This window comes from Rhipicephalus sanguineus, chromosome 9 (genome assembly GCF_013339695.2).
Source record: "Rhipicephalus sanguineus isolate Rsan-2018 chromosome 9, BIME_Rsan_1.4, whole genome shotgun sequence".
Lineage (NCBI taxonomy): Eukaryota > Metazoa > Arthropoda > Arachnida > Ixodida > Ixodidae > Rhipicephalus > Rhipicephalus sanguineus.
The window spans coordinates 139,742,922-139,767,199 of record NC_051184.2 but is presented as its reverse complement, the minus strand read 5'-3'; positions in this window follow the sequence as shown (position 1 = coordinate 139,767,199).

Genomic DNA, 24,278 nt, shown 5'->3' with positions numbered 1-24,278 from the left:
GATATATAGATAGATACGTAGATAGAAACGCTCAAAGTGCCTAAGGTTCACGAAGAAATGCTTCGCATTAAAAAAAAGAGCAATCTCGAAGCTATCGAAAAATTTGTATCGTAGAAATAGACACGTGATATCTCTACTCTTTCTCGGCAACTGTTGTGCACATTCTGAAACTAGACTATTGAGTACCCTTAGGTTTTCAAGCGGGGCCTGCTATTTTCAAGCAACTCCTGGTTTATTGAACACAGCTACCATAAAGGCACACTTCATTACTATTACCGCAGATACATATTCTTGGTCGAAGTTTTTCACTGCTATGAAACAAAACAAATAGTGCTTTTCGTAGAAGAAATGTAGGAGAATCGTTTGCCATGTTTAGGGTTCTTCGTGATTTAGCTTAGGCATTCGCATGTATGCAGAACTCAAGCGAGCACAAAAGTGACGATGTAATGAAAGCATCGCACTAGACTTTCTCGCTTGCTCGGTCTATATGCACACATAACCGGCGACAATTGCCTCATCAATTCCGACCCTCGAGGCACCAGATCAACTCACACAGGCATCGCCAGAGCGTGCCAGCCTTCCTCTGCTGCGTTCGTCGCCCAAGTTCTAGAACGCGAGGGTGTCGAAAAGTGCTGACGCAAACGCACTAAAACTGGCCGGTAGTAAAGTTTTGTTTTATGCCCGTAAGCCCGACGGAAAGTGATCTTTACTGTCCTCCGCAGTGATCTTGACATCTGATGGTTCCAGCACGGCGCTGCATGCCGGACAGAATAAGGCGGGGGCTGTAGAAACGGCCTTACCGAGCTGCGCAATAAATGTGCGGGGAGGAGAAGCTCAATGGCGGGTGCGCGGCCTTCGGTTTGAATCACCACATCAACCACTTCGTCAGAGACCCGCGGATATTATCGTAAATAGTTCGTGGAGTTTATACATACCATATATTCACACCACCCGCGATTCACCGTCTTAAGTATTTTCTGTTTTTAAGCTTCATCACTTCTGGGCCACAAACATGCCGAATGGTTTCTTTCCTCTGGGTTCTATTGTTGCATTTTATTAAGTGCGAAGAGCTTGCGATGAGTCATATTTTTGGACAATTTTAGTTTATCCGTAGACTTCTTTGCGTTAGCGAAATAGCAGGTTACCGCAGCCGTAAAGGTGAGAGGCTGGATAGGAGCGCCATGTGGTGGCGCTGTCGTCAACCAGACAGGCGAATAAGTAGTATTGCATGCTAACATAGTCGGATACAACTTAAGAAGTCCGGAGAGGTTCGCCAACACGACCAGGGTGCAGCGGCCAGTCTCTTGCGCGGCAAAAGAAATATTCCTGCTCATGCACTCCGCAATATTTCCCGGAGGCGAAGTCACCGGCTCATTGTCCGTGTTTTCTCGTCCACGTCCGTGTCCGTCCGTGTCCGACACATTAGACAGTTAGAGCTTAGAGGGTTTAGCGGAATAGCGGGCTTAGCGGAATAGCGATATCGAAGTGCACATGCGCAGTACGCTAAACGACCCGTAGCGTTTACCGCACGCACGCTATTTTTCAGATTTTGCGTTACGGTGCTTGCGTGGTTAACGTCGGTTAACGTAGCGTACGTAAAACATGGCGACGGTTTCGGACGTCCGCTTCCAATTGAATTTACCGTTGATGTGGACGGATCCACTTGTTTCGTAGCGAACGACTGTGCAAAAGGGCTTCGATTGCCTTCAGGTAGCTTCGACGACAGACTATTACGGATAACTTAGCGTAGTTCTTGAGATCGCTTCCCATTTAGAACATCCCTAGGCCTAACTAGTAGATCGGTGTAAACAAATCTGCAACATGAAAATTTTCGCTTTCGGTGCTTAGTTCATAATTATTTACTTTTATTGTCATTAAAAAAGTAGCAATATTGCTGCGTGTGGGCATACAGGCGAGCATTCTCCGTTTGTTCTTTTCACTTTTTTTAACGCATTCACCCTTCGCTAGGTGGCGCCACCGTCCCAGCTTTTGCACGTGAATACCATCGCGCTAAACTAAAGCACGCTTTCCACAACCAGCGTTTGATTCCCGGTAACGCTATACCCCTAACCTCCGTTATCACGCTAACGCTAAACTATAACTGTCTATTGTCCGTGTTTTTTCGTCCACGTTCGTGTCCCCCCGTGTGCGACACTTTGTCCGTGTTTTTTCGTGCGCTATCAGCTTCAGTACCAGCGGCTCATGTCGTCTGTCTGGAGTGCGCGCTCATTGCGCAGGCCTGTGTGCATCCGTCTTTGAGGAGTAAATGTGAAGGACTTCCAAACTTGTATCCCACTATTGTGTATTCTACTTATCTGCTCGTGTCAATTCTCGGGAGTGGCGTAATCCCAAATTCGTCGCATTCCTAAATATTTCTTCGTCACGGACAGTCGTCGGAAACAGAGAAATCCCTCTATAATTGTGGTTCTCCGAAGTGCCGCAAGTCGTTGGCGCCATCGTACTGTAAACCGGTATTCCGCAAACACCTCTGCGTACACCGAAACACTGTACACGCTGAAATTCTCGTTTTTGTGAGTCGCTTGAAATTCATAACGCCAACGTTACGTCATAATCCGCCGCAGCTTTTTGGGTACTTACCGTGGTGAGAGGCTCGTCACATTAACAACCTCGTTATACCGACGGGGCGACAGTTATCATATACGAGCGACGGCCTAACTTTGTGGCGACGCGGCATTCTGTAAACTTCACTGTTCTGCGCGTGTAACGTACGGTTGGGCTAGGCCCGTAGCCAGAGCGGGGGGGGGGGGAGGGGTCCTGGGTGCCCGGGCCTGCCCCGAAATTTTGTGACACATGGTGTTTTATCGAAAATAAATAAGGAAAGTAGGCGTTCTCCTCAAATAGTCAAGGCTTTCAGGAAGTGCCCCCCCCCCAATAAAAAATATTCCTGGCTACGGTCCTGTTTCGCCATCGCACGACTATATTAAGTGTTGCCCAATTGCTTTAGTGACTGGCCCTCTAAATCTAGTCATTTGAGGAAAAGGACGCGTGGCCCTGAAAGGACGGGGACAAGGTGAAGACACAAACCGACATATGTGGGTGCCAACTCCCAATGGGTCTCAACGTTCAATGGCTTCGAATTATGCTGACTGAGTGTCATTTGGAGTAGTGAAATCTACCGAAAGCACTTAATCTTGGAACCGTCTTCCATCAAGCAAACAGATGGGCTGAGCATTTCGCATCTTGATGTGATAACGGGCTTTTTTCTATGCGATCTCTGTGGTGAGACAACTTGCCCATTTCTACAATTCTGCGCTGGATAATTGCATTCACAAGCTTCTTGTTGATTTGGGTGTCTGCTGCGGCCTTTTGTCTTTTGCGAAGCGTAGCCGATCTAGAATATACTGTCGGAGAGTCTCTTCTTTTATATTGCTTGCTCCTTTTATTCGTCACTGCTATCGGAAGTAACTATGTACAGCCGTCCTGGTAAGCATGAGTCATAACTTGATGCCACTACAAGGACAATAATTTTATTGGCATCTACGATCGCTACACAATTGTAGGAAAAACCTTCGCGCTTTACTGCGTTATTTGAGACCACGGCAGCGTGTGCGGTGGTCAAGCACATAATCAGTACACGCCTCTCACTATGCTTTCGTTTCTCGTCATGATGTTAAATATATTTCCCTAACGCTGTGCTGTTGTTGCGCATATCAATTGTAAAGAAGCTGGGGAAATGCTACTGATTAAGCTATGGTGTGAAGTCCAAAATATCTACAGCCTATAGACCTAAAACAACTAAACTGTCTTTGTGATCTCGCATTTTTACAGCCAGGAACCGCTCCTGTACGACATCACAGCTGTCTAATGTCCCTATCGTACGTTTCAGTGCTGTCCTTATTTCACGCTGTTGGGTGTTGTCCTTATTTGACCACCGGATATGTATTTTAGGCTCTATTTCTTCAACTACGGGCGTGTGTTGGTGTGAGCTATAACACCGCGTGTGTCAATACCGTGTGTGTCAATACCGTGTGTACCGTGTGTGTCGAGCGGCTTGGTGCTGGTTGTGACTATTAGTTTACGTATAGTTGGTCAGCGAGCCTAAATTTTTGCTTTTGCGTTAAATTTTATTGATTACGTTGAATAAACTTGCAGTATGGACTTCTTTACGTGGTACTGCAAATGCTCTACTTGGTCTAATGGCAACAGCTATGTGTCGTAGTAGTAACGGTGTCTTAGTCACACTGTATAATTATACGGTGCGTGTTATGAAAATAACACCTCAGAAAATACTATGAGCTCCGGTGGAAGAACATCAGCAGAAGTGAAAGGTGCTCAACAAGCGTATCTAAATGTGCACTGCACATAAATTCGTATGCACGCTGCAATCAATGTCTTGTACTTCTACTTACGTCTTATAGGATCGTCCACTATTGCATATATTGCATCTTGATTCATAACAAATAATAGTATATTTAGTGTAGAAAAATTATTTGTATAGAGATTGATATTGAGGGAGCAGCGTGCACCAAGACGCTAACCTAGAAAGTTCTAACTTCTTCAGAAATGCGTCGGTGCCTTTGTAATTTTATGCTTTAATAACGGCGTCGAGAGCTAAAACATTTAAATACACAAAAAAACCTAATGATATTCCTTCAATATACGCTCATTCGGCTAAAAGCCGTATCAGACCGTGTTTCCCAAAGCAGTCAGACGCAGTGAAGAATGGTTTGACAGCGATCGCTGTCGAGCTTTGTGCTTCCGACGTGCCCATTTAAAGAAGCAAATATTTCTTTTGAATCCGTCATGATCTCAACTAGTCCCTAGCGCTTAATAGGATGGGAAAGGCAGAAAGCAAAGGCCGGGATGTCAAAATGTAAACGTAAACATTCTAAAAAGAGACAGGGCGTGCAAACACGTACACAAGAAAGAAGTCAGGACACCACAAACGCAGGTAACGTGTCATAGGTATTCCGTACATTCATCGCATATCTCACAGGCTAAAGAAAGTAGGAAGTAGATATGGCGTTAATTTGGTTTTCACGGCTGCCAATAAGCTAGGTAACATTTGTGCCGCTGCGCAGAGGAAAAATGAGCGAGTAAAAGAGAAGAACCGGACCGATATTTGTTTCGTAAAACACACAACAAATTCACTGATTGTCGTACGAGTGTGGTGTATAAGGTCCCTTTCAGCTGTGGCCGCTTCTACGTAGGACAGACGGGCCGATGCATTAACCAGAGATTGTTGGAACATAAGAGATCGCTAACAAGAGGCTCACCTTGTAATCTATCTTTACATTTTCGAGATTGTAAGTGCACGCCAAAATTCGACGAATGCGCAGTGTTGTACCGGCATAGAAATGAAGAAACGCGCCTGATGATTGAAGCATGGCATATCGAGAATAGTGGTAGCGCATGCGTGAGCCAACCGTCGATTAACTTGCATAAAGATGAAATCAAATACCTTAACAGTTACCTTCCACTTAGACCCCCACGCGTGCCAGATTGATAGGTTCGCCGGTTGCATGGGCATGCGCAGATAAGTTTTCGTGCCTTCTTTCTTTTCAGCCGTTGTGCGTCTCTTCAGCTGTTAGTCGGTGTTTGTGGTATCCTGACCCCTTTCTTGTGTCCGTGTTTGCACGCCCTGTCTTTTTTTAGAATGAATACGTGCCAACTAGCTCAGCTCTCTGTTATTCTATGTAAACGTAAAGTTTTATTGGGAAAACCGTGTGGATTTTTATAGCACCTTCCATAGAATGCCTTGCATCGAACGTTGCTGTCGGCCGACAACGGCAGTGCGTCTTTCATCTTCTTTGTAGCATTCGCTGGCCTCTGGAACGACCCAACGGAAGGCGCATTTCGCAACCACCGGAAAAACATACTCGCATTCAGCTTCTGAAAGGTCGGAATTTGCCAGATGCGTACGACATATATGTCGGCTCTGCATCTTGACACCACGGAATATTTTATTGAACCTTTACACAAAGCGCTCCCGTTTTACATTTCTTTTGAGTCGCCGATGCAACGCGTTCGTATATTGTTCAGTATATTAAGGCGAAAGCCTTAGATCCCTCCTGAAACACAAAATTTCACCGTCGGCGTCAACCTGAGCGGTGCAAAAAGTATTATCACGCGATGAAGTCACTATACGACGTCACCACGACGTCAAAATTGCATCTCGCAACGTGATGTAACTTGATGAGGACATCACATGTCATCGTCGCTTGGTCAATGCTAGGCCGATCCCGGAGGCAGTGCAAAACCACGTGAGGCGCAGAAAGCTTGTATGAATCGGATCCTAGAGGCCCTGCAAAACCACGTTAGGTGCGAAAGTTATCGGAGGGTGGGATGCGGGGGGGGGGGGGGTGTTGCAGGCTTATTACATCGGCTGAGAAGAAAACATGGCTGATCTCCCTTTCATAGGAAACGGTATACCACCAAAGTGAAACATGTCTTCACAGGGGTAGTTGATCATTTATTGTGCATTGTTTCGCCCCAAGGGCGAAGAAATGAACGCTGTAGCAAGAAATTGTAATGTCACGCGAAGAACGACAAGCAGCTCGACACTTGCAGCGCTCTCTAAGCAGAAAGGACGCAAGAAAAGAACATACACAGGACGAGCGCGAGCTAACAACTGTCACAATCGTTACCTTTTTGTGTTTGAGAAGCGCGCTCCTTTCGGAAATGCGGCCGTTGCAGCCAGCGAAGTGACCGTCGTGCTATCTGTAACGTCAACAGAAACTTGCGGTGAAAGCACAAGACGTACAAACCGCCCCCATCACGAAATACGCGCGCGGCACTAGAGACACCCCCTGTAGAGGCGCTCTCGCGTCGCAGCGCGCTGGGCGACGACCTCTTAAGGGCGCCCTGCGCGCTCCTCGCGCCGTCTCGCTTCTGTTAACAACAACACGCTCAAGCCACCGAACTCTGAGTACCGCCAACGGTAAATGATATATATAAATGGTAATATATAGCTCGCCGTTAGTAGCGGAAGACCTACGCTCTGTCCGACGAGTGGTTTCGTGCCGCACGCTGCGGAGTGAGTGGTCCCGGGTTCGACTCGCAGCAATGGAACTTTTTCTTTTTCTTTGCCATCTGTCGGTGGTATATTCTACAACGTCACATCCGTTGACGGAAATACATCAGTGGAGCCGTGGTGAAACTACTTTTAGTAGCTGGCGATGTTGGCGCTCCCGCCCGCGAGATTCGCGCGAGACGGTTGCCAGACATTAAGGTCTCGCAAAGGCCCGCCAAAAAAGCCCACGTGACCTTGCCTGAGTGATGACGTCACATAATGACGTCATCATTCGACAGCATCGTGACATCAACAAATCGACAAAATTTGCGAAATCATCCTGATGACGTCATCACTCTACATCGTCGATTGTTCAGGGGTGGTCGAATCACATACCCAGTGCGAAACCACGTGAGTTGCAGAACACTTTCGGGGGTGGGGGGCTCGGGACAAGGATGAGTACAGTCGACTCCGAGGTAAACGAATAAATATTTTGCCTCGAAGTTGTCTTAGCCGAATGCATACGAGTCGTATGAAATATTTTTCTTACATACCTGTTTTCTCCTCGTAGCGATTCGTCTTATGTGACAGATGGACGGACGGAAGGAGAGTTTGCTTGTTTAGTCGGCCAAGGAAAGTTGGTGGAATAATCTTACGTAAGCATCAACTTGGTTAAGAGTTGAACCATTAAATGTCGGCTGCCTTGAACGAAGCCTCCATACGTAGGCTGGACAGTTTGCATTCAAAGATAAAAAAGCAAAGCTGCTTTAATTTTTAGCATATAGCAGGTAAGTAAATAAAAGGTGTAAAGTGCTGACACTCTGAGCCAGGACCCTCTAAAAACTGGTGAGGCTATCGCGGGAGTAAAAAAGACGAATTACTCTTCAGAGCGTTCTTTTACTTTCGCAAAGCATCGTATAGAGTTAAATGCGTTGTTCACTCTATATAAAGGAGAGAGTGAAATGTGCTTATACTCCACCTCTATCTGAGCGAGTGGAAGACCCATATACTCTTCTGGCATGAGAGAGTAAAACGCAGCTGTACTCCTGGTCCTGATGTATATCGATGTGCCGGCCGACCGCCAGCGATTACCACTCATTATTCAGCACACATGTATGCAGTAATGAGCACTGCATTTGTTTGTTGTAATGCTGGAGACGACTAATAAAAATTTTAAAAGTGCTTTTCCAGCGCTTCCCAGTGACTTTCAGCTTTCAGCGGACTGGATGGCACTGGGAATGACCAATCTCCGCGTTTTTAGCTTTGGATTTGTGTAGTTAAATCAGTGAAGTAGAGAGGTGGGCGAGTTGGAACTGATGCATTATTGAAAAGTTTTCAGCGCGAACTGGACGGAGCACAAAGAAGAGGACACAAGACCAGCGCTCCTCTTTTGTCCTCTTCTTTGTGCTTCGTCCAGTTTGCGCTGAAAAGTTTTCAAGAATAAATCAGTGACACCCCATTTAGTCGGTCATGATCGAAACTACATTCGAACGGTTATTCAATTCTTCGTATTTCAATAATCACATTTATCGCTACCAACGCCGAGCACTGAGTATGCAGCCCTAAGCCTAAAAGCTAGGTAAGGCTAGAGTGAACCATTACGGCTGTGGTCGCGGAACGTGGACAAGAAAGACCGAAAATATGTTCAAGCAGGTGACGAAAACTGAAGTGTTCAGCGTGCAGTTCAGAAGTACGCTGTTTTTACACAGGAATCACTAACCACTTAGCGCGTCAATGCGGACACCGCACATATCTTCAGTTTCGCTAATCTTCCTTAGTGCAAAATATGCCGGATTTACATTCTGATGCAGAAAATCACGGAACAAACATATACCCTACCTTCTGTTTGGCTGTCGCATGTACGGAGACACTCAAATCTGCGTTTCTAAACAGGAAAATGGAGACAGATTACCGGCATTACTTATAACATGAACAAAAATGAAACGACGTCGCCGTCTAGCGTGGTGTTGCGGTAGCGTGTCGGGTTCGCAAGTTGGCGCGTGCGCAGCGGTCTTGGGTTTGATTCCCACTTTCGCGTCTTCTTTTCCTAACGTTTCTTTTTTCTTGTCGTAATGCTCGTTATTTAGTCATAATTATGATCTGCGCTTCTATAAAAATATCAAAAGCAATTTCAAAGCCCAATTTCGCCCGGAGTTCTGCTACTTCTTTCTTGAGGTGTACTATTACTCTCTTCAGAGGGGTCCTGCTACTCTGTTTCGGCAGGAGTTACGTTACTCTTAAGGTGGAGTACTTTAACCCTTTCTGGAAGCATTACATTACTCTGCTCAAAAAGAGGTGATTTACTGTGGAAAAGAGAGTGAAATATGGGACAAGAAAATAATCTCCCACACAGAGTGCCCGGCACTCTCTTAGATTTTGCATTGCAGGGTCGTTGCGTTCGCCGTGGTAAAAAGGATAGTGAGCACCTGGGGAAACATTTGTGACTGGGAGCCACACCTAAGGTGGTTCTGTAAGTTAGCGAGCATACACATTCCACTGACGAATTGGGGTCCATGTGGACACGCTCTCGTTCTGTGGATTTCCGATGAACCGGGACGGCATACACTCTGCTCCCATAGTAGAGCACAAATGGTTCTCGAAGTCATTTACCTTCTGTTCTAAACGCAAATTCTTGCTGCGCGAGGCCATTTTCATTATTACACACCTAGCGTAGTGCATAGCACTCTTAAGTATAGAATTCACAGTATCCCTTATGCATTCGCCTAAGACGACTCGAAGGTGGAAGAACCCTTCCTCTCCCTCTCAATCGATGTAATTAATTAATCAATCAATCATATCTTTATTCACAACAATTCGTTACAATTGGTTGGGAGTCCTTCAGCCGAAAAGCTGTTGTAAACATCGTGAAAGGGCCTAAATGCTGTTTATGAACCCACCCATTCTTGAGTGACACCCCCTTTCCCCGTAGAAAGGCTTCTGTACATAACGGGGTTCTGCACTGCCTCCAGTATCGGAGCCACTGCAAGCTTTCTACACTTCACCTAGTTTTGCACAGCCTTCGTGATCGGCCCAGCTTTCACCAAGTGACGATGTCATTGATGGCGCCATCAAGTGACGTCACATTATTTGGTGTAACAGTGGCGTCATGATGTCACAAATTTTGGTAATTTATGACGTCATGATAACGTCATCACCTGATGATTCCTTGCAACACTCATGTAGACAAGGTTGTTGACCGGGCTAGTTGGTGAAGATCCATTATAGCTTACAGCGCACTCTGACTCACGGATTTCGCGTGTTTATCCTTCGCCCGCGTGTCAGAGTGCTCTGTAAGCTATAATGACTCACGTAGACGCCTGGCGGTCAATTTTCGCATTTTATGAGGCATCTAAGGCTTTCGCCTTAGCAGCTGTATAGCAGATTCCGCAAGAGACGAACTTTATGGGCAGCGGTACGTCCGGCCCGCCTCACCACATGGAACACTCTTAAAAAAAAAGAGAGTCAAAAGGGAGTCACGTCTGCTTGACTCTCTTTGTGGCAGCCGATGACCACCTTTTTTTCTAAGGGGAGTCACAATGCTTTGGTCGACGCCCCTGAATGAAATAGATGACTCCCTTGCTCCAAGGGAGTCAGTGATGGTTCTGCATATACAAGGTGGGTTTTTTTTAAAAGAAAGCTTCAGTGGCTGCGACCAAGATACAGTTCGCTGCTTTGGCTTGTGGTATACCGAAAAATTTTGGTTGAGAATATATAACATGGATTCGTAAAGTGTGGAATTACGCACGTATTGTGTTATGGCTTCAGTTACGATATTGCTGAAACGGCGCTTCGAAAACGTCTACAAGTAAACAGGGTTCTTAAAAAATCTTGCCCCCAAGCGAAACATTCAGAGTTATGACAACGTTTAACAATGGCAGCGCTGACAAATTTGCGAATCTTCGCACGTTTGCAAGCGAGGTTTGTAGATTCCTACGACAGCATGTATGGCAGAAAACATACATTTATTAGTGAAATGGACGTGCATGGTGTTGAACGCACTGGCGATCGGGAACACATCTAACTCGACGGCCGTAAAAACATGTGCCGCAAAGCTGGCATGATAACCGCGCAGACCGGTTATCAAGGCGACGCTTTACCGCGTTCCTAAAGAGCGACAATACTACCAGAATTATAGCTCGCGTGGTCATCATTTCTGCCCGCCACAGCTAAACTATATCTTCACGATAATCCGCGCGGGCCACCAATCGCTCAGCAAAACGTTGAGCACAGCTAGGCACGCACCACGGCCTCACCGCACTCTCCCAAGCCCCTAGAGCCGGGGATGCACGTTCACCTGCGCCCCCTCCCACCGTACAGCCCTTACAGACACACACAGGGCACGCTTCGCCTCCTCCACCCTGATATTATTCAATAGAGCTTTAACTATGCATGGATGTGTGTTCTATAGCACCAAAACAAAACCGAAACCATTTTAGGCGTTCGTGGAGGCTACTTTAATCCAAGCCGAAGCCATCAATACGAGACAGCCATTTGGCCTGGCGTCGTGAGAACGGCATTGTTCGTGATCCGTCTCGTTGTGGTCGTTCTTTAGTCCGCCAGAATAATCTGTGTCGTCAGGCGTGATTGCAAGTGATCGTTTTGCGTGACTTTCCTTCCGTGCTATGCATTCGTGGCGTAGTATCGTGTCGTCGGCTCACGCTTGCCGTGACTGGCTGAGGCAGTGTCACTCAGTGTTTGGGAAAAAGCAGCCTCCGGACGGAGAAGTCCCTGCAGTAAGCTTCGTTTCGTCGTGAACTTGCCCTGAGCAAGATGGCAGCGCATGACGGATCCCAGTGGCACCGACAGACGAAGCCTGTGGACGACGCTCCTACGGTCGTTATAGATTTCAGGTGAGTTCTGCCGGCTCTGCCTACAACTCTTTTTATTCGCTTCACACATAGCTTTGCCACTTGTCTTTCTGATGTTCCAGTTGCACGGATTTTGCTATCGTGTTTCAATGGCTTGGCAACGACGAAAACCGCACTGGACTATCCAGTAGCGGGGTAAAACGGAGTGGTGCGCGCCCAATATCGTGTTTTCCGTATTCCATACATGCCAGAAAAACATGAAATTGCGAGTTGAAATCTCGGTTGCAAGTCGAGTGTTGGGTGACACGTAGAGCAACGTTGCACCGATATATATTTGAAGGGTAAGTAAGATCAGCTGATCAAATCAATCTAATGCACCCGGCCTGAAACATGCCTGATATCCAGATCATGATTTTGGGCTCGGGAAACTCTAGAATTTAGTGTTTCTTTCCTTTGCTACCCAGACGTTGAAACCACGTTTAATACGTATTTATTCGCTGCATATTCGAACTTCTCGCCGTGTTTGCTTGTTTGTTTGTTTGTTTGTGTGGTGTGTGGGTGGTGTGTGTGTGTGTGTGTGTGGTGTGTTGTGTGTGTGTGTGTGTGTTGTGTGTGTGTGTGTGTACGCGCGTGCGTGCGCGCGCGTCCGTCCGACCGTCCGTGCGTGCGTGCGTAACTGCTATAAAACTTTGATGCAATAGCTTTTGTAGCACGGTTTCATTTAATTGAAACAGTGGTGACTTAATCTTATGATGCTAAAAATTATCATTCAACAAAGGTAAATGTGAGTTCACTTCAAAGTTGTAGTTTTTTTTTTTTTCCACAAACTGCATACGAGCATAACCTCATCCTCTTGTGATACTTGCTTTGTCTAATGTGGTGTGGTGCTAGTACCTAATAGTAAACACAACACCGGCTAGTAATAATGGCAGTAAACATACTGCTCAAACGCTGTGTTTCGTGGATATTGGATGCCTTTGTTAACCAGCCGTGGTTCAGTTCGTTATTATTTTCAACACAAAGATACAGTCTACAGTGATGTTGTGGGCAGTGGACAAAAATCCCTTAAAATGGACTTGGAAGCGTTACGGTGCGAAGCCCAAGGACGCGGGTTCTATTCCTGACCCCGGCAGCTGCATTTAGAAGGGGGCGAGATACAGAAACTCCCATGCCCTCTGATTTGTGCACGTTGAAGAACTCCAGGTAGTTGAAATTAATCCGTGATCTCCCACTATGTAGCACCGCTTAATCGCATTGTGCTTTTCGCTCATAAATCTCTAGCAATTACTTCGTCATTATACCTCGAAACACTCGCTGTATCCTATTTGAATTCTGTTCGCCATAGTCTGCAATGAATATTTAGCACTTTTTACAGCAGGGTACCTCATTTGACATTCTTTTACAATGCACCTTAATTGTCCCAATTTCTTGCCATAATCAGCTGTTGTTTTTAATATGTATATAAGTCACTTCAGCACTGTTCCTTTTTGTTTGACCGCTTCTCATCACCTCAGTTGTTTGAGGTTTGAGGTGATGTTGGTGCTGCACAATTTGCCTGAGTTTGCTCCCAACCCTCTAACTGGTCAACGCTGGCTGGTGGGTTGTCCTTCCAGACAAACGGAAAAACGAGACCTTTGCCTGTTGATATAGATCTGAAGAAAAAATGGCACATTAGGCCTTTAGAATAGCTGCACCTTCGTGCAGCTGTTCTGAAGCCAGGCACTAGAAGGGCACGCTCACAATGATGCGACAGAAAGAAGGCAGTGAAGGCAAGCCTAGTCTTGTCGTACATTCGCCATATTTCGTGTAGCTGTATACACATTTTGCCGTTTTCTTCGTTAAACTAATAAAACATTTGGCGTTTAACATCCCAAAACCATGATATGATTGAGAGACGCCGTAGTAGAGGGCTCTGGAAATTTCGACTACCTGGGGTTCTTTAACGTGCAGCTAAATCTAAGTACACAGGCCTCAAACATTTTCGCCTCCAACGAAAATGCAGCCGCCGAGGCCGGGACTCGATCCCGCGACCTACAGGTCTTTGTTAAAATACTGCTAGTCTAGTGGTTATGGTGCTCTACTGCTGACCCGCAGGTTGCGGGATCGAATGCTGGCCGCCGCGGCCGCATTTTTGATGGAGGCGAAAATGGTTTAGACCCGTGTGCTTATATTTAGGTGCACGTTAAAGAACTCCAGGTGGTCGAAACTTCCGAAGCCCTCCACTACGGCGTCTCTCATAATCTTATCGTGGTTTTTGGACGTCAAACCCCAACAATTATTATTATTATTAAAATACTGCTGACATGCTATACAGGGTGATTTTTTTTCAGACAGTACATATCTTTTATAAAAAAACTCTATGACAGTCACGCTCCAGTAGTACTCTAGTTCGAGGCGGAAATATTCTGCCGCAACAATAAATGCGTTGACGGGACTAATTAACAAAAACCCGTTAACTAATTTTTATTTATTGACTTGAGGGCAGTTGTTTATATTAGAAATTTGTAGTGCGTACCGCTTTATGGTATACCCATTTTTCAGAAATCATGAAAGTTTTACGTAAGTTGAGATATTTATTGTGAAATTTTAAAGGACCCCTGACAGCGAAATTTTTGTTGGTGACTTTTTTGCTGTAATTTGTAGCTTTGTGTCTGGTAATCTCTAAATTAAATCGTAAATGCTCTAGTGTATCGTACAACTAATTCTAGCGAAGTTAATTGTGACCATTTTAGCATCACTTCAAAACGCCCGCCTAAAAACCACAAGAAACTGGCGCCCCACGCGGGGGAGCGTCAAAGACCACGTGCACTCAAGCTGTGGTGACGTTGACAGCGCGGTTTTCAAATCGGGGCCCCGCGCGCGGTAGAGATTGAAACTATGTGGGTGCCTCTGTATGGGTTAAACCTGTTAAGCGCGTGTCCCCTCACGAAAACTACCTCAAGAGCCCGACAACAGAGCCAAAGAGGTGAGGAACAATAGGCCTCGCCGGGTGCCAGTCGTCGTGTTGTGCACGTGCGCCCCGCAAACCTTCTGTGACGTCCACAATACTTGCTTTACTCGTGGAGGTCACACGGGGCCTCTATCTACGTCATACCAGGATGTCGCAAGGTGCAGCCAACTCAAGTGAGCACTCACGCTCACTTTAAAACCAAATTAAGATATCATAAAGGCAACGTTCATCACTAATAATCGGTCAGATGTGCCCCCGTATACAGGAAAGTCAAACAACACAAAGATCTCGAGGTTTCAATTTTGGTGTCAGGGGTCCTTTAAGGGCTAAATCAAAACTGATCGTGTCCGGCACACAGAAAACGCGGTTTTTCTGTTACGTCAGACCGGAGCTGCCCGCAACAAGGGAGTGACGAAATTTGAATGAAGGCGCGTCGTGGTCGTACCTTTTCGTGAAAACTGGCAAGTCATCTAACTTGCGTCAGCGGATCGCCTTACCTTTGCATGTGGCGTTTGGTGCTCATTTGTTTCTTTCGTGATGCGCGCATCCGAAACGGCAGTAATATCAACCTTTTCTTTCTATGTTTACAGATAAGTACCACACATCGCACCCAAATAATAAGCTGTTTACTTGTGTATTTCTGAATGCTTGCAGATTTTCCTGATCACATTCTGCTTCGGCCCACCTTCATTAAACTATCATCACCTTCTTTTCACGTGTAGCTCCGAGCTTACGTAACAGAGAAGCGACGTTTCCTGCACGTCAGGCGCTATCAGTTTCGATTTCGTCCTTGAAATTCAAGGATGAATATCACGAATTACGTGTAACTTTCGCGATTAAAAAAAATGTGTATGCCATAAATTGGCACGCGATACAACTTTCTAATATAAACTACCTCCAGGTCAGGAATTAAAAGTTAATTAATGAGTTTTGTTAATTAATCTCTTCATTGCCATTTTAGTTGCAGCAAACTATTTCCTTCTTGACATAGAGTGTGTGCGCGAAAACATCTTGAGCATGACTTATACAATTTTGATAAGAAATATGCGTTCTCTAAAAAAACATCCTTCTAATTGTACGGAGGTCATGCAGCGGAAACAGTTGCAGCTGGCTAAGGGAGTAACAGACCCTCAAAGTACAGCAAAGTTAATGAGTATCCCTGGTTTTGTTCATTGCCATGACACTTCATGGAATTTGGTGTGTGAGCGCTGCCCTTGTCAGATTAAAAGGTGATCGATCTGTCTATCATCATGTGTTTTTTTGTGCACTTGACTATTTCAGGTTGCTTCAAGACTGCACATTGAAGCTCTACAGCTGCATTTGACCAGGAAGCCTCCTTGGAAACTTCGTGTCCCGAGGTAGTCAAGACGTGTCCAAGAATTCGGAATAGCCACGCTTAAGGTCTGGCCGTGAGTGGTCTCGAATCAGTGCAACCTGCTGTCCTTTTCGCCAGAATGCCACCTGACCCTTACATGGTCTGGGAACACGACACTGCCAAGCTCATGCACGCAAGCTGTGTCACCTATTGGGGTCCTGTATCTCAGATGACTACATGAGAATCCTGTACTACATGAGAACTACACATGTTGCATGTTTTGCGCTGTATGCCACATAAAATATGCAATGGATGTCGCAAAGAAGTGCTAATGGCTGGCCATTGATTCCTATTCATAAAAACTGACTGCTGGCTATGCTAATGTTTATGCCAGGTCTAGTATATTGCCGCATTTGACAGTAATGAACGATGTTAGCGAAACTATTGCTTTTCATATCTCACTCATTCTGACAGTAGTGTGTCTCGCTGTATTTCTGGACGGTGTTTCTGTATTTCAGTTCTGTACAGAACTCTCCATACCACCGCTAAATATATATATTTATATATCATACCTTATATATAAGGTACTTGACACACGACGTACGTTTTAGCATTAGCATAGTGCTAAAACGTACGTCGTGTGTCAAATGCCTTCCTACAGTATCAGGACCTTCGTGATCTTTCTGTAGCTCTTATATTTAAGGGTCATTCCATGCCAAGTGTCCCAGACGTGGCGCTCGCACATCGCAGCTTTTGCTGATAAAATTTGTGCCTTTTTCCTGTGCCACATGGAGTATTGTGGCAAAACATTCTTGCTCGAAAAAATTTTTGACGGTCCTGGCACCCCCTCGAGTTTCGCTTCTATTTATTAAACTGTACCTAATAGAAAAATGTGTATAAAATCTACTTTTGTCTGTTGAGCTTCTAAACTGCGCTTGCGCTATCGCAGAGGTTCTGTTTAGTTGTCCCATTCATTATTTCCGAATTTTTGTGTTTCACTACCAGCTACGTAGCTTCAAAAACAAAAATCTTCAAAGTTCGTGAATTTTTCTTGAGCTATCTGGAACTCACCCTAACCAATATTAATAATAGCCTGATTTCCAGGAAAGTGTATTTTAGTACAGAAATGTTTAGGGGTAAAATAGACTTCAGATCTTTCCGAAAAAAAATTGTGAAATTAGAGAAAATGTACGATTTGTTGCATGTTTGACCATATTTTTCATACTGATGCGGTCAAAGTAAAAATCCTCGTCATGCGGCGTTTGATAAAAGACTTCATCGTTAAGTAATGAAAAAAGTCTTATCAAATCATTTTTTTCTTTTAAGGAAGAAAATAATTTTTGAATTTGGCCCTCCGAACGCGCAGTGCATTTCATTTTGTTGCCACTTCGCCGCAAAGCACATGGTAGCCCTTGCAGCTGACACTCGTCACAGGCAACGGCCAGATGCGAGATGTATGTCAGTGGCTCGTGAGTGGTCGAAAGTCTTGTCACGTTGATGTCAGGGCGACGAGTAATGAATTCGCGTTACAATGTGAGCTTGCTTGGGGGCCCAATGGGAAGTATGGACGCCCGAGAGCAGCCTATGGCGTCGTTGGCACATTGTGCTAGAGGCCGTCTGTACAGGCCGTACAGACGGCCTGTACAGTAACAGGCCGGCATGAAAACTTTTTACAAGTTTCGGTATGAACACTTTTAATTGTTCGCTTAGCCAATAAGACGGACAAAAAAAGAATTACTTTGAACAGACCAAGATATGGGCTAATATAGTACAATTGTACATGTGGAATGTATACAACGTAGAGCACGCAATTCTGACATACATAAATATGCATACATTACACACTGATGCATAAAGTTTCACGACCCACTTGTTTACGCGCGTGCAGTGGAAATGTATCTGTGATATCAATTTTTCGTCCACAAACATTAGAGTAAGCCGAGGCCTCACTGAGGTCCATTAAACAAGATGGGACACAATGACACTTGCCTTGTGGTACTAATTAGCCAGCTAATGTAAACATTACGGAAGCTAACACTTCGATACCCGAATTCGTACCACTCATCCATGCAAGGGAAACCTGCAGGGAAATCATTATCGGTTCCATATACGATGCCAAAAACTGGCCGCACAATTTCTCCACGTTATTTCCGCACAGAAGCACTTGGAAAAGGTAAGCAAAGACTCGGAAGGAAATCAATGTCACCTTAAGGGGACACACATGAGTAACAATAATGTTAGCACCTCGCTACCGAACGAGGAAAATGAGAACATAGGCGTGCTCAGATTCTTCATCAGGGGGGGGGGGCAAGTCTCACTGCACCCCCCCCCGCCCTTTGCACTTTGTCATGGATGCAAAAATGAAAATGAATCGATCGCGTGCTTCTCCCGACGGCCACCGGGGGTAAAGGTAGGAGGTAAATTGTGCTTCGTATTCGCCATCGAAGGTCCTCGGTTGACATTATTGTCGAAGAGCATGCGCAGCCATAACCCTGCGCATTAAAGATGACGCGAGAGGTTCGACAGAGTAAATGTATGGGGCAGAATTGGCGCCCCCTTACGGATTACTTGAGAAGGCGGCCGCACCCCCCCCCCCTCCCTGCCCTCACCTTTGCATAAGAGAGTTCCTAGGACACCACGAACTCCATGCATGTATACATGTCGCCTCACATGCTGCGCCGATTTAGCGCAGCGCGTGCATGACGCGCATGCTCGTAAAACTTACGGCATGACAATAAGTGCAAGTCATATGCTGTAAACCCAATGATGGCTGAATGCACGGCACGGCGCACGCACTGCCAACTCCCATCCCACTGCTCAAGGGTGAGAAAGACGAAGACTACGGCAACAGCGGGAGGGAGCGAGAACCACGCACGCTATGACATCGTATTTGAAGTGTAAGGCACACACACAGAGCGCCACTTTCAACAATGTTTACTTCGAAAACACCACAGTTTATGCCCATCACGCGCTGTCACAAGCCTGTGCGTACTGTCCGTCGTCGTTACCGCGCCTTACACTTCAAATATGCTAAACCAACACGCCCAGTCTGCCATTCTTACAAACTATGCCATCGCCTCCGAGATAGCGCACCTTCCATCTCGGAAGCCAAGCTGTGCGCTCTCTCCTTTGCTCCTAGCGCTCCTGGCGATGGAAACAGTCGGCAGTCACGTGATAGCGCGTAGAATCACGGGGGTGCTTTTAGCCTGGAAGCCAGGGGAAGCCGCGCCGGCCGCGCTGTGCTTCGTTCTCGCTTGGCTGTGGTTGTGCGTCGTCGTGCGGTATAGTTTGGTTTTCGTTCGCGTACAGCGATGCTTTAACTTATATGTTGTGCAGCTGTGATTGATATGCGCGTGGTGTGATCTAAGATGTCGCCCTTACGTTGTGCGTTAGCCATGCGTCTTCTCAGCGAAAGTGGCTGTACGCTGTCGAAAATGGATACGTCGAGATTCAGCCGTGCCATTCTGACGCCATTGTTGGCGGTATGGGATCTTATCATCACGAATGTTCCAGGCGAGTACCTGCTTTCTCTTTTATGTTGTTGTGGTTAGCGTTGTGTCTTGCGTGAGATGTCATTGTATGTACGGAGCGGTTCACTGCTAAATTTAACAGGGAAGCTTGGCGGCCGCTTCCGCCTGCGACGAATTTCGCGCAGGCGCAGCACCCGTTGTTCTGAACTCTTTCGTCCTTTCTTTGTTTGCTGTCCTGCATTTTCGATGGAGGCGAAAGTGTTTGAGGCCCGTGTACTTAGATTTAGGTGCACGTTAAAGAACCCCAGGTGGTCGAAATTTCCGGAGCCCTCCACTACGGCGTCTCTCATAATCATATCGTGGTTTTTCGGACGTTAAACCCCAGATATTATATTGTTTGCTGTCGCCCGGCCGCGCTTCGAATCCGCGCCTTGTTCTCTGCCTTCGTGAAGCGAATCCTTTCAGCGTCGAAAGTGCGCCGTCCGCGGTGTCGGGCAGCGGCTGTCACGCGCTTCATGTTACATTTGGCCGTGGACCGCTGCGCAGAGCCATTTGTCACTATACCTCAAGGCGTGTGTAATACTCGGATGTAAGTGAATGTCAGCCGGAGCTCGTACAATGCGGCGGGACACCTACCTAGGTTATGTAATGCAACAGGGTCGACAGTTGGGCTATTTTGGGACTCATAACGCCCGTGTTAAGCTGCACACGAAACAAGAAAAATATGAAAAAACTTACGTAAACGAAACGCGTCCGTCGCGGAAACTAAAACAGCTGGCCCTCGCAAGGCCTTTCGCTTTCCCAAAGGACGAAAGACCTTTTGCGTGGCGTCGGCCATATCACGAGTTGAGGGACGCGGTTAATCTTTCCGCGACAAATCGTGATCGCGGCATGCGCCAACCGGTATGCATATGGCCAGCCACGACGACAGGGTATAGTCTTGGGGGGATTCGTCGCAATTACGTTTTAACCTTAGCAGGCTTAGAACGATTACGTGTTAGTGATATCTTACTTGAAAGACATGAATGCGTAGCGCTCAAGTCTTCATTTGTTCGAATTCGTCCGAATATTCCAAAAAGCGTGATTTCACATTTTTAGCCCAATATGCTAATAATTATTTATTATCGAAATACTCGATTCGTATTCGAAATTCTGAATACATGCACACACCTATGTACTACCGATCAAGTACACAACTATAATTGTTATTAAAGGAAGTAGTTGTTCGAGGGCTAGTTTCTTTGTTAGACAGCGCTTATTATTGTCTGGTGGTTTCATTGTTGCCTATATGACAGCTATTACAGCACAATATTTCGCCTAGGTTGATCACAGAGCTAGTAGGTACTCCATATATTAATAATTTTTTCCAGCTCGTAAAACAGAAGCAGCTGTAGAAAAGGTTCACCACTGTGTGCGCCTTCTTTTTTAATGCACAGGGAGACCAGTAGCGCCCATAGCAACAGCTTTGTTCCCTTTGCCGTTTGGTTTCGCTGTGCAACTAATTATGCATGCAATTACACTGGCACTAAATTTTCTGCACTGTACAGGACATTATACTGTAGCGAACGGGTCTGGGGAAGTAGGTGTGTATTCACGTTGTATTAGTGCTCGAACACACAAGGACACAATAAATAGCGGGAAGTGTTTACGATTGTGTTTGCGCTGTAGTACAAGGTGCATATGCAGTACACAGTCACAATGCATTTTATTTTTCAATGCAGGGTGACATTCTTGCAATCCCTTGTGCTCCATCTACTGACAGCGGTATTTCAGAGGTGCCATATGTTGCATCAACTAGACAGTGGTGTTCCAGTGGGTCCAAGTGCATCTACTTGCAGTTTTGCAGATTTCCCCTACCTCGAGCTCAAACATGAACAATTTCTGTTAAGGACAATGAAACGGCTTGCTGTATGAAAGCGCCCCTTTCAGTTTTGCAATTTTAGTACAACGGGCGATTTTCGGCATCTGTTTGCTTGAATTATATTTTTAGTGTTGATATAATGCAAAGGTCTGTTAGTTTTCGAGCACAGTAAGAATGTTTTAGATTGTTTGACTATTCAAGACATCTTAATAAGGAATTCATTATTTTAATTTAAATCATTTTCAAGTATCAGGCACCCTCATTGGCACGTTCGATTAGCTTATGTTTGTTGTCAAAGTGCATAACACGAATTTTGTTGTACGTAAAAAAAGTTGGATCATTACCCATGCCTGTTTTTCCCAATTTTCATACCTTTTTGTATCACAGCATGCAATAAATATTTTATTTTTTTAAAATCAAGTGTTATGTTTGCAGACCAGTTTGACTGGATGTGGAAGCCTATTAAGCATTGCTTTGCACATATGCTCGTACATGATGTTGTATATACATATTATATGTGTGTATTACTTCTGATTTCATTTCATGATCCTTAATATGCAGCACAAGGGGGTGATGGCCGAATTTGAAGCTTCAGATGAACACACGAGGCTTACGCATGGATCACTGCAGATTTCACTAATTCGTGGTGTCTTTCCAACTAAGCCCTCCTTATGTGAACACGACCTTTGCCAAACCAATATGAAGACGCGTTTGTGCAAATTCGGTAGTACACCCCGAATTAATGACATCCGCAGGAACACATGCATGACGCCCTTTGTGACCACCTAAAGCTTCTGTTTCGGCCATTACACATGACGCGAAAGGAATCGTGTACACCCTTCCAACACCCATACAAAAGGGGGTTAATACGAGCTAACACCTAACACCCCATAAAATTTTGCTGAACACCTTTCTTTAGGGTGTTAAATTAACACCCTAATTGAAAGGTGTAGTCAATAACACCCTAAGGGTGTCCGTCTGGCGACAAACCGATTTACACCCTTAAGGGTGTAAAAATGTTAGTGTGTAGACGCCGCACCTTAAAGGGAAGCTGAAAAGGTTTTAGAATTCGGTAAAACTTCGCGGTTAACAAGGACTTCAACAAGGACTGGTTAAAAAGAACGATGTAATTACTTACGTAGTTGTGCAGCAAGAGCTTACAATACGTGAAAGAAAAGCTTCTCTTGCTCCGCCCACGCGAGCGCGCCGAAACCTTGTGCGTGGGGAAACGAACTAACCGGAAATACGTCATCTTCGGTTCTCTTGGCGTAGCCGCGGTGCGCTCAAGGAGGATCTGCTGCACTTCGACGGGGGTTTCCGCCACTCACTGACGCGAACTAACTGCGAGAGCGCTGTTATGTACCGGAGGCTTAAGTACTGTTACAAGCTGCCACCAGCGTCGCCGGCGCGAAGTCGGCGACGGGAATGACAGCAGGTTAGTTCGTTCCGTACGTAAGCAGAGACAGTGAAGAGATCAGAGACGTGGGAAACAAAAAAAACAACTTTACTCTAGTGATATTGCAGTACAAGGACGGTAGCAGAACACTTATTAGAACTAACAAAATACATCAACACTTAATACGATACAACACATATGAAATCAATAAAACAGCTTACGAGAGAGAAGTATTACAAACTACACAAACTAACGAACACTAGATCTACAGATGAGAAAGTCCGAAGGGATAAACAGGTGAAGGCATACGTGTGGTGACCGGCAGCGTTGAGTCCATCGATCGGATGCGATAAGTCGTCAGAGTTCTGGCACGACTGCGATGTCGGTGGGTTGCAACGCTGGTGTTTCCGGGAGGCTAGTGCTTGAAGGCGATCTTGGGCAGGTTGAGCTAACCCGAGAGGAAGCTCCGATGTCTACGATGCGGACGTTAATTTCTCGTCACAACTAACGAACGGCTAAGTTTAGGTGGCCAGCCGATACAGGGCCACACTAAAACTTCTAGAAGGGATACTTGTTGATCTGCTTCTACACCATGTTGCAAGCGACTAGACTGCTTAGCAGGGCAAAATCTGCGCTTAAATCATCCTCGTGTCCCCTCATCCTTTTCCTGGGGAACAAGGGACATCTCCTGGGTCCAATCAATCGCTTTCATCGTTCGAAACTCCGCCCTAAAATACATGACCACACCCCCTTTTAATTAGGAGAGGGTCTCAACTGAGCGAGGGTGACAATCTGGGGGTGCTGCCATACGGCTTGTCCACCAGAAGTTTTTCCCGTGGGAACGGTCAGTTTGCTTGGCTCTCAGCGGGAACGTCTTGTTCGGAGTACCTCGCGGCCTTTCAAGATCCTGCCGCCGCCGCCGCCGCCGTAGGTACAAAGGATCAATCGTCCGCGGCGACGTTCGAAGAAGGACACCCCATTCAGCACTTCCCGGCTCTTTTCAAGAGTATGCGGTTCCCGCCGCTCAGCGGGGAAGAGCGGCACCCGTTAATTAGCCGTGACGCCGGGTCGCAAAAATGGCAGTCCGTGACAAGTACGTTTAGAGAAGCTGAATGTTCTGCAGCTCGGTTACAAAACACTCCCTGGACCCCCTATCCATCCGCCTCAGTCGGCTCGAATGCGCAAGCCATCTTCTTCTGTTTCTTCTAAGCCAATAATAATAATAATAATAATAATAATAATAATATATATATAATAATAATAATAATCAATCAATCAATCAATCAATGATTTATTTAACGTGCCCAGGAACAACCGTAAGGTCTTTGTGCTGGCGCACGCAAAAAATAACAATAAAAAAAATACAATACAGACAGTTTTCAGAAATAAAAAGAGCAAAAACACGTAGACAAAGAGAAATCAACACAAAAGGGGAGGAGTAAAAAAGACAACACGAGAAATATGACGGGGCATAAAAAATTTGATTGCATATATACAACTATGTG